An 8,147-nucleotide genomic window follows, 5' to 3' on the forward strand; every position below is an offset into this window, starting at 1 on the left:
CCAAAAAGGGAACTTTCGTCCCGTGCACAAGGTGCACAAGGGACTAACTGCAGGACTGTGCGTGCCGTGTGTAGATTTCGGAGGGCAAGTCGGAAAGAGAGCAACGGGAGGATGAACGGCAACAGTTACTCCTCACGCGCTCCACCTTTTCCCCCTGTGTCGCCAAACGAAGCGGCAGAAACGGTATTGTCTGTGTAAATCCAGAAAACGTAAGTAACTTAAAGTTTGTGCTCTGTCTATTGAACTACATGCAGGCCAGTACTTTCCCTTTTCGTGAGAAAATTGCGCGAAATACAAAAGGTAGAATATGACGAGGCATGCACTTCATGTGCGCACTATAAGTGGCCGAGACACGTCAAACGCGCAAGTCATTGATGGACAGGGAGAAGTTCTTGGTCAATGGTATTCAAGTTACTTCCGTTCCAAGTGGGAGGTACAGCTGACCGGCGATACCCTGGCGGGACAAGAAGCTCTCGGCCAGCAAGTGCGTCGAGCGGCCATGGCCAGTGGAGTCCTGGAATTAGGACACCACCCACTCGACCTCAAGAGCAACCACCTTGATGGTCCGAATAAATGTTTTCTCTCTCTCACTCGCTCTCTCTCTCTCTCTCCCCGTTCCAAGGAGATTACAAAACGTGGCACGCTAAGCGACAGGTAAGTTAGTTTTCTCTGTCGTCTTGTGTGCCCCGCTTGCGCTACACGTACATCACGTAGTCTGTCTCATGGTTAAATCGTTCAAAGGATAACAGCGCAGCTTTCTTTTTGCCAGTCACGTATGGTTGCCCAAGTACACGCAACGCCAGACCCACTTCGCAGATCATACACAGAGTGCCGAGTCTTTTTTTTGTATTGCTACACTCGCTCAACATGCTCCCAATATTTGTCCCCTTCAACCGGGCTGGCGTAGGTTCCTTGTTTTTGAGTGGTTAGAGTACCTGAATTACCACCGCGAAGACGTGAGTTCGAATCCTACTCTGGAGAAAAATATTTTGTGCTCGATGTTATTTTTTTAATGATCGTATCAATGCCTAATGTCGTTATTGCTCCTTAGAGGGGGTGTCGGAAAGAAGGACCGTTGCTTCCTTGAGGAGCAAAGAAAAAAGAGCAACTGTTAGTCCGTGAAGAAGTAACAGCATGAGGAGTAACGGTACATCTCCTCACAGTTAGACCCCAAAAGGACCGATGATTGTGGTAAGTCAGTTACTACCCAAAAGGAATAACCTCGATACCCCATTTTCTCCTTGTGTACGTTCAAGGTATGGTACCCGATTCGTGCGCCTTTCCTTGAGTTTTTAGCGCTATCTTTTAAACTGTGCATCTGGCCTCAAATATGTCTTTCTTCGTTCAGCAGCACAGCGCTCCATCGCTCTATTAGAGACAGTAATGAAGGAGGCTGTACATTCTAAACTAGTAGTTCTGAAAACTCTCACTACGAATGTGGCAACACAGATGGGGGACGTAGAACATCATAATTTAGAGCACCGCAACCACTTTGAACAAATGAGTTGTTTCGTGTCCAAATTAATGAATATTGATTGTAGACTAACTATCGCACGAATAATCTGTTGGGCTAGTGGCCATGGGCTACCAAAAAAGCGTTGCAGTACATAAAAGAGCTCTTGGAGGCCAGTCACATAGTTTACCAATGCAAGGATAACACGTGAAAGTAAAATCCTGGTCCAGTTAATGTCTTTGTATGCTGTATATCACTTTCGTTTTGAATTAGCGATAACAGTCGCTTTTCTCTCGATTCTCGATACGACATTTTGTGTTTTAAATATCTGCCCTGTTTGCGACCTTTTCAGCTGTACTTCTTCCTCTGCTGTGACATGTCTTGGTCTGATTCTCTGTTGTCTTCATACCACTTATGGCGTGCCTTTCTGATGTTTTGTTGTTTGTTTCTACATGTTTTTCATATGTAATGTCTATCCGTTACCATATCTTGGCACCAACATCTTTTTATGCAGGCATTTCAATAAAAAGGGGGAAAAAGATATTTTAGCTCTATAGACGCCGCCATCGTTTTTGCCTATGCTCATCACGAAACACTGGAAACTAGCCTAAGACAGCTCCACAGTAATATATATATATATATATATATATATTTATAGTGTAAGGTACAAAAATTCGCTTTAAATGACGATACCATGAGCGTGCGTAGCTCATTAATGGAGCCCTGAACCACCCCTAGAGCTTGGTGAAATAACATAGTACGCGGGTAGCATACGCTGCTGTGAACATCTTGGCCAAGTTTTGCTGCCGTACGCGGCGCGTGGAACTCCCAACGGAGCGCGAAGTCGCCTTTCTTTCAAACGCTCTCTTTTCAAGAGATTCCTGCTTCTCATTCTCTTCTGGATGCTTAATTTATTGCGTGATAAAGCGGATTTTCATACGCGGCTGCTATTGATAGCTGGGGTCTGCTACGTAGCGTAGGTACCGCGCGCCGCCGCGGGGTGCCGCCACGAGTCCACTGGTTAAGCGCACTGTGGCTCGCTGAGAACTACAGTGTACTGAGAACGATCGCGTTTGGCTTACGTTTTAGCGCGTCGTAGGCACCAAAATCGGAAGTCGTGGCGTCTACGTTAACATCCAGAATGATACTTGAACTGCGCGCAGCGTTGTGAGCACGCCACACTACACCGCAACCTTCGCAGTGCAAGGCATTGAAGAAGGAACGGGAGCACAGCGGAGGCCGTGTTTGATTGCCAGTAACTCCGCTTCTGATGAACGCACTGAAGTACTTTTTGCGGCAAAGTGTTTGTGCAAAAGTCTATTTTCACTTCGAATGCCTTCCTCCACTGCGATAAGAAATGTGGAGGACGCTTAAGCTTCGCTTTTAAGAGTGGAACGCGATAGCATTCAAAGGTTCCGGACTGCCTGTCACGCTTCCCGGCAACCGTAGCGTTCTTGCGGATGCGCGAACGGGAACGCCATCTGGATGGTGTTGCTACAAGGAACCGAGTGGGCTGCGCCGCTTTATGAATGGCAGAAACGCTGGAAAATGGGCTGGTGTTTTGAGTTTCCGCGTAACATAATTCTGTTTTCTGGTATCTTCAAATTACAATACGACGCTATTATCTCTGTAGGTTGTGTTTAGGTCACACGTACACCAAGATTTTTCTGACGCATTTTACTGAGGACTTCAATTAGTTCAGTATTGCCTCTGCACCACGTGGAGGGCCTGCGTGGTTGTGGTTCGGAATGATTTTTTTTTTTTTGCGAAACGACGTCCGACGCCGACACCGGATTTTTTTTTCTTGATTTCTTTTGCGAAAGGGGGCGCCCTTAACGCTATCGCATTAAAGGTGGCCCAAGGGCCCTGTTACCACACAAAGTCCAATGTGTCATTATCGATATGCAAATTTTGATGCCTCAAAATACTTATTTAAGCGTTGTAAACTAAACACATAGCCCATATTTGTTTTTTGAAATAATGGAGGGCGTGTTCAGTTGGATATAGTTCTGAAATTAGTACTAATTAATTATCACAGTAATTAGTAGTGAATCCTCACTTTTTTGTATGAATGTAGTCTCCATGGCCAGATGTAAATATGAACAATTAGCTTTAAATTTCTTTGATGTGGAATGGTGTTTGGGCTTTGTGGGGTTAAGAATGTCGAGATCTCGCCGAAGTTGGCTGTGCCACAGACCTGGAGAAGCTCGCTTTTGTTTCCGTCACTTTACAGAAGTTACTTTGTATACCGCGTCTTTCCGGGACAACAGTTTTAGAACAGTAAAAATAGTATATTTGAGTCAAAACGATAACTTTTGCTGACCAGGTTTCACAGCAGCGGCGGGTAACGATTGGCACATTTTCACACAGTGCGCAAACACTAATTGGAACAGCAGTGCATAGTACATTTCGCTGCAAGCATTTCAAGTACTTATTCCTCTGAAAAAGTGTTAGACAGGGAGCTTATAGCACAACTTCGCGCTATGGCTGCTGGCCGACTTCAATTGCGCAGTTAAAGCATGCGCCATAAAAATTATTAGAATTTAGTGTAATTAATTGCGATACATAACACGTCATTCGATTGGAATCTTGGAACGAATAACGAATCTTGGAACAATTAAAATGTTAAAGAAAATTTTGAGCTAATAATAATATTTGGGGTTTTACGGGACAAAACCACTTTCTGATTATGAGGCACGCCGTAGTGGAGGACTCCGGAAATTTTGACCACCTGGGGTTCTTTAAAGTGCACCTAAATCTAAGCACACGGGTGTTTTCGCATTTCGCCCCCATCGAAATGCGGCCGCGGTGGCCGGGATTCGATCCCGCGACCTCGTGCTCAGCAGCCCAACACCATAGCCACTGAGCAACCACGGCGGGTGATTTTTGAGCTAGTGACTTCGCGACTTTTATGCGTTGCATATTGCAATCACTCAGTTGTTGTTGTTGTTGTTGTAGCCTGTGGCACGTGTGGCTCCTACCCACGATGGGGGATTGGCCAAGAAATGGATGGATTATTCCAAAATAATTTATAGCATAAATTTCCTATTATCTATGGGAATAGCATTGAATAGGCTTGAATAACCGGCTAAAATAAAATCAGGAAGGTGCTGTTGAATGAGAAATAATTAATTTAAAAGTAATAATAAAAAATAGAATTTAGCAGGGCATTCGTTTAGATTCTGTAAGGAATCTTGGGCACGGCCGGGCAGCCACCATTGAGGGTATGAGCCATTGTTCCTTGCTGCGCGTCTCATATGTGGGTCTATTCTCTTTTAAGTTTGCTATGTTTGTTATTAGGTTCCTTCTATTTTTATGCGTTGCATATTGCAATCACTCAGTTCAGCCCTTGGGCGCGGCCGGGCAGCCACCATTGACCTATAGCGCAACCACGTGACGTGACTTCACGACAGCCGGAGGAAAAGCTGGGCCCCAACTCGCGCAATATGCAACGCATTCTTGGCTTAACCAAGCTAAGCCTGGTCATTTTTCCTAAGAATGGAGTGTTTTAAAGCGCGACCTGGCGACTTTTTCCAAGAATAGGTATCACTGCTTGCCGCTGTAGGCGAGACCAATATTTGACAAGACCAACGTTGGCCAAGAACAGCGGCGGACACCCGCCGTGGTGGCTTAGCGGCTTTGGTGTTGCGTCACTAAGCACGAGGTCGCGGGATCGAATACGGCCGCGGCGGCCGTATTTCGAGGAGGGCGAAAATGCAAAAAACACCCGTGTCTCGTGCATTGTGGGCACGTTAAAGATACCCAGGTAGTCAAAGTTAATGCGGAATTCCGTGCTACGACGTGCCTCATAAACAAATCGCGGTTTTGGCCCATAAAGCCCAAGAATTAATGCAACAGACGCGAATATATCCTAGCACAGCCTGTAAAAAATCTAGCGTTATTTATTGCAGCTTCTGTGTGTGAAAACATTTCCGCAAGCATTTTCCCAAATGAGTTTGCCACAAAATTCTTTAAGCTTTGCGATATGTGTTTGCTATCCGTCTTTCGACATTAAAATGGGAACTGGCCGTGTTGCAAAACTGCAACAAAACTTAATTACTAGTAATAATCTCGCAGCAGTTAACATAGTTGCTGCCATTGAGTTTTTTTTTCACGACAAACTCTCGTAATAATCCGGTTTTAATACGTCAAACACAGTCGAGGCCTGCAGTGGGTCCGACACTAAAAATTTTTTGGTATATCCAATGTTCGTTGTAGCATACATTCTGATATTGACTAAAAACAAATTCGTGGGGCCGCAACATTCACGTGGGGACGGATTATCAGCAAGGTTGTTTAGGCTGTATATACATGGGCTGCATACATTATAAAATCATAATTCTTTTTTTTTTATACGGCACCACACTACGCCGACACAAGCGCCGCCGCGGTCACCGCACCTCTCATGCATATGCCGCAACCGCTGCTGTAGCCGCGCTGGCACCTCCGACGCACGTGACGTCATAACCACAGAAGCCCAGGCAACGTGGGCGCCGTCCCTCATTATTTGTCAAACAAGATTTAAAACAAATAAAGCGCCTATATAACGTAAAGCTATTCAAAATTTTTCTATTCCAATTCTGCAATCAGCCCTGCGTCATTGGTCAAAAACTTTTTTGAACCACCTCCGCTTCGCCCGTCTGTGCGTGACGTCACGAGAACAGTGACAGCTCCATATCTGATATGACACGGGCACACTGATTCTGCATGATTAGACCGAACAAAAGAAAAATAGTTATTTCTTTTTCCACGCCTTTTCGCCATTATCCCTCGGCTATTGGTCAAAAGCTTTCGGGCTGCACCCACTTCACCTGCCTGTTATGCGACTTCACAAAACCGCGAAAACTCGCCGCGTCAAAGTGACGCGTACGCGTTAAACATGCAGTAATATGCCGAACAAAACAGAACTTTCGTTTTCTGAATAGCCACAGGCTGCCCCATTCCGAAAGCAACAAAAGATGGCTGCCGCCGATCGCTCAGGCACTGGCTACTCGCACCTGCCGGAGAACATGGGTTTATTTGCGTACAATAAAATTTTGTGCGTGGGCGTGTAACGTTTTCGAGCTCTTCCGGCTCTTTCAGTTCTAAGTTTCACGAGCCAAGCTTAACGCAGCTTCTTGTCCTGCGGCTACGTGTGAATAAGGTTGACACCGGACTCAGTTGCGTTCATCCAGCATTGCGGCACCGAGCAGTACCCCACCATGCTGCACGCCTCCAAAGGCAGCCACTACCTATTGTAGTGATTTCAAACGTTATCAAGGAAACATCCAAGGTGGGAAAGCCTCACCACTTAATCAGAACCGCAGCGCATATAGGACTTTAAAAAAACTTTCGTTTTCAGCTCGCTTCGGCGCTTCCGAAGCAGCCGACGCGGCCGCTGTGTCCACGTGATCCCTCATGCCACGTCACGCCGACGGTGGCGCCACCTTTCCTTGTGGTGGAGCTCGCCCCCAATACGAACGCAAGTCGGCCAGGGTATCCCCCCCTCTCCCCACCCTGGGAACGCATTCCCGGTATTGCACTACCTCCGGCTTAGGCGCACACATTCCTGTCGCCTAGACGGACGTAAGCCGCCCAGGATATCCCCCCCCCTCCAACTGCTCTGGGAATGCATTCCCGATATTGCGCTATCTCCGGGATCGTCACACACGTGATCCCAAGGGGTACCCTTGGGATCACATTCGGGGAATACATACAGGGGCAAGACGTAAACAGCTTCACTGTAACATCACAAAATTGAGTGTGTGACGGAAACCAGTCTGGTCGCTATGATACATAGTAAAAAGGAAGGTGTCAGGACACGCACCACCAAAATATCTTAAAATGTTTTAACATCGCAGCTCCCCCACAGGATCACAATGACTGAAAACCGGCACACTACACAGTTTTTATGTAAGGTGCATGACATCATTAAGGCATCTGGCACGCACTAGCTTGGAAGAGTGCTGTCATTACGACAACGGGTGTGTGGCGTGCTTCGGATGAACAATTCTCGGCTGTCACATGTGCTTCTGCAGTGCTCGGCCAGGGCACACGTGTTGTTTGTTGACATCATTCCTGTGCTGTTGAAGGCGCCTCCTGAAATTTCCAGTCTCGCCATTGTAGACCTACGAGCAATCTGCACAAGGTAAGATGCATACGACGCCTAGGAACTTGTCCTTGTCCAGGCAGTCCTTCACGTTCGCTATAGCTCGTGTTTAAATTCATTTTAACGTTCAGGCTCCCCTATGGGAACCTTGTTCACAATGAATAAAAACCAGCACAGTGCGCGCTTTTTTATGTACGGCACATGACATGATTAAGTCAGTGGCATTGAGCTTGGGGTGCGTTGAGGGTGCAGTGAAGTTGAGGTTGCAGAGTATATCCGGGTGTTGTGCTGCTGACAACATGGCGACCGCATGGTTCCATGCTGGGTCTCTTTCTTGTCACATTGGCACCATTGCCACAATTCTAACGATGTTTTTTTTTTATAAATTAACCATAGGTCGATAAAATAAACAGAATTCACTCGGACTCGACCAGAAAATTTATTTTTTGACTAAGGCCCCCTCAATCGGACTCAGACTCACCAAAATTATACTCAGCCAGCCTGACTCAGAGTCAGACTTACCAAAATTATACAAAGCTGGACTGTTGCGGGAGTATGCAATGGTTCATACCCCCATAAGGCAAGGGCTACAAGCACTCAGCAAAG

The sequence above is a fragment of the Dermacentor albipictus genome, chromosome 3 (assembly GCF_038994185.2).
Source record: "Dermacentor albipictus isolate Rhodes 1998 colony chromosome 3, USDA_Dalb.pri_finalv2, whole genome shotgun sequence".
Classification (NCBI taxonomy): domain Eukaryota; kingdom Metazoa; phylum Arthropoda; class Arachnida; order Ixodida; family Ixodidae; genus Dermacentor; species Dermacentor albipictus.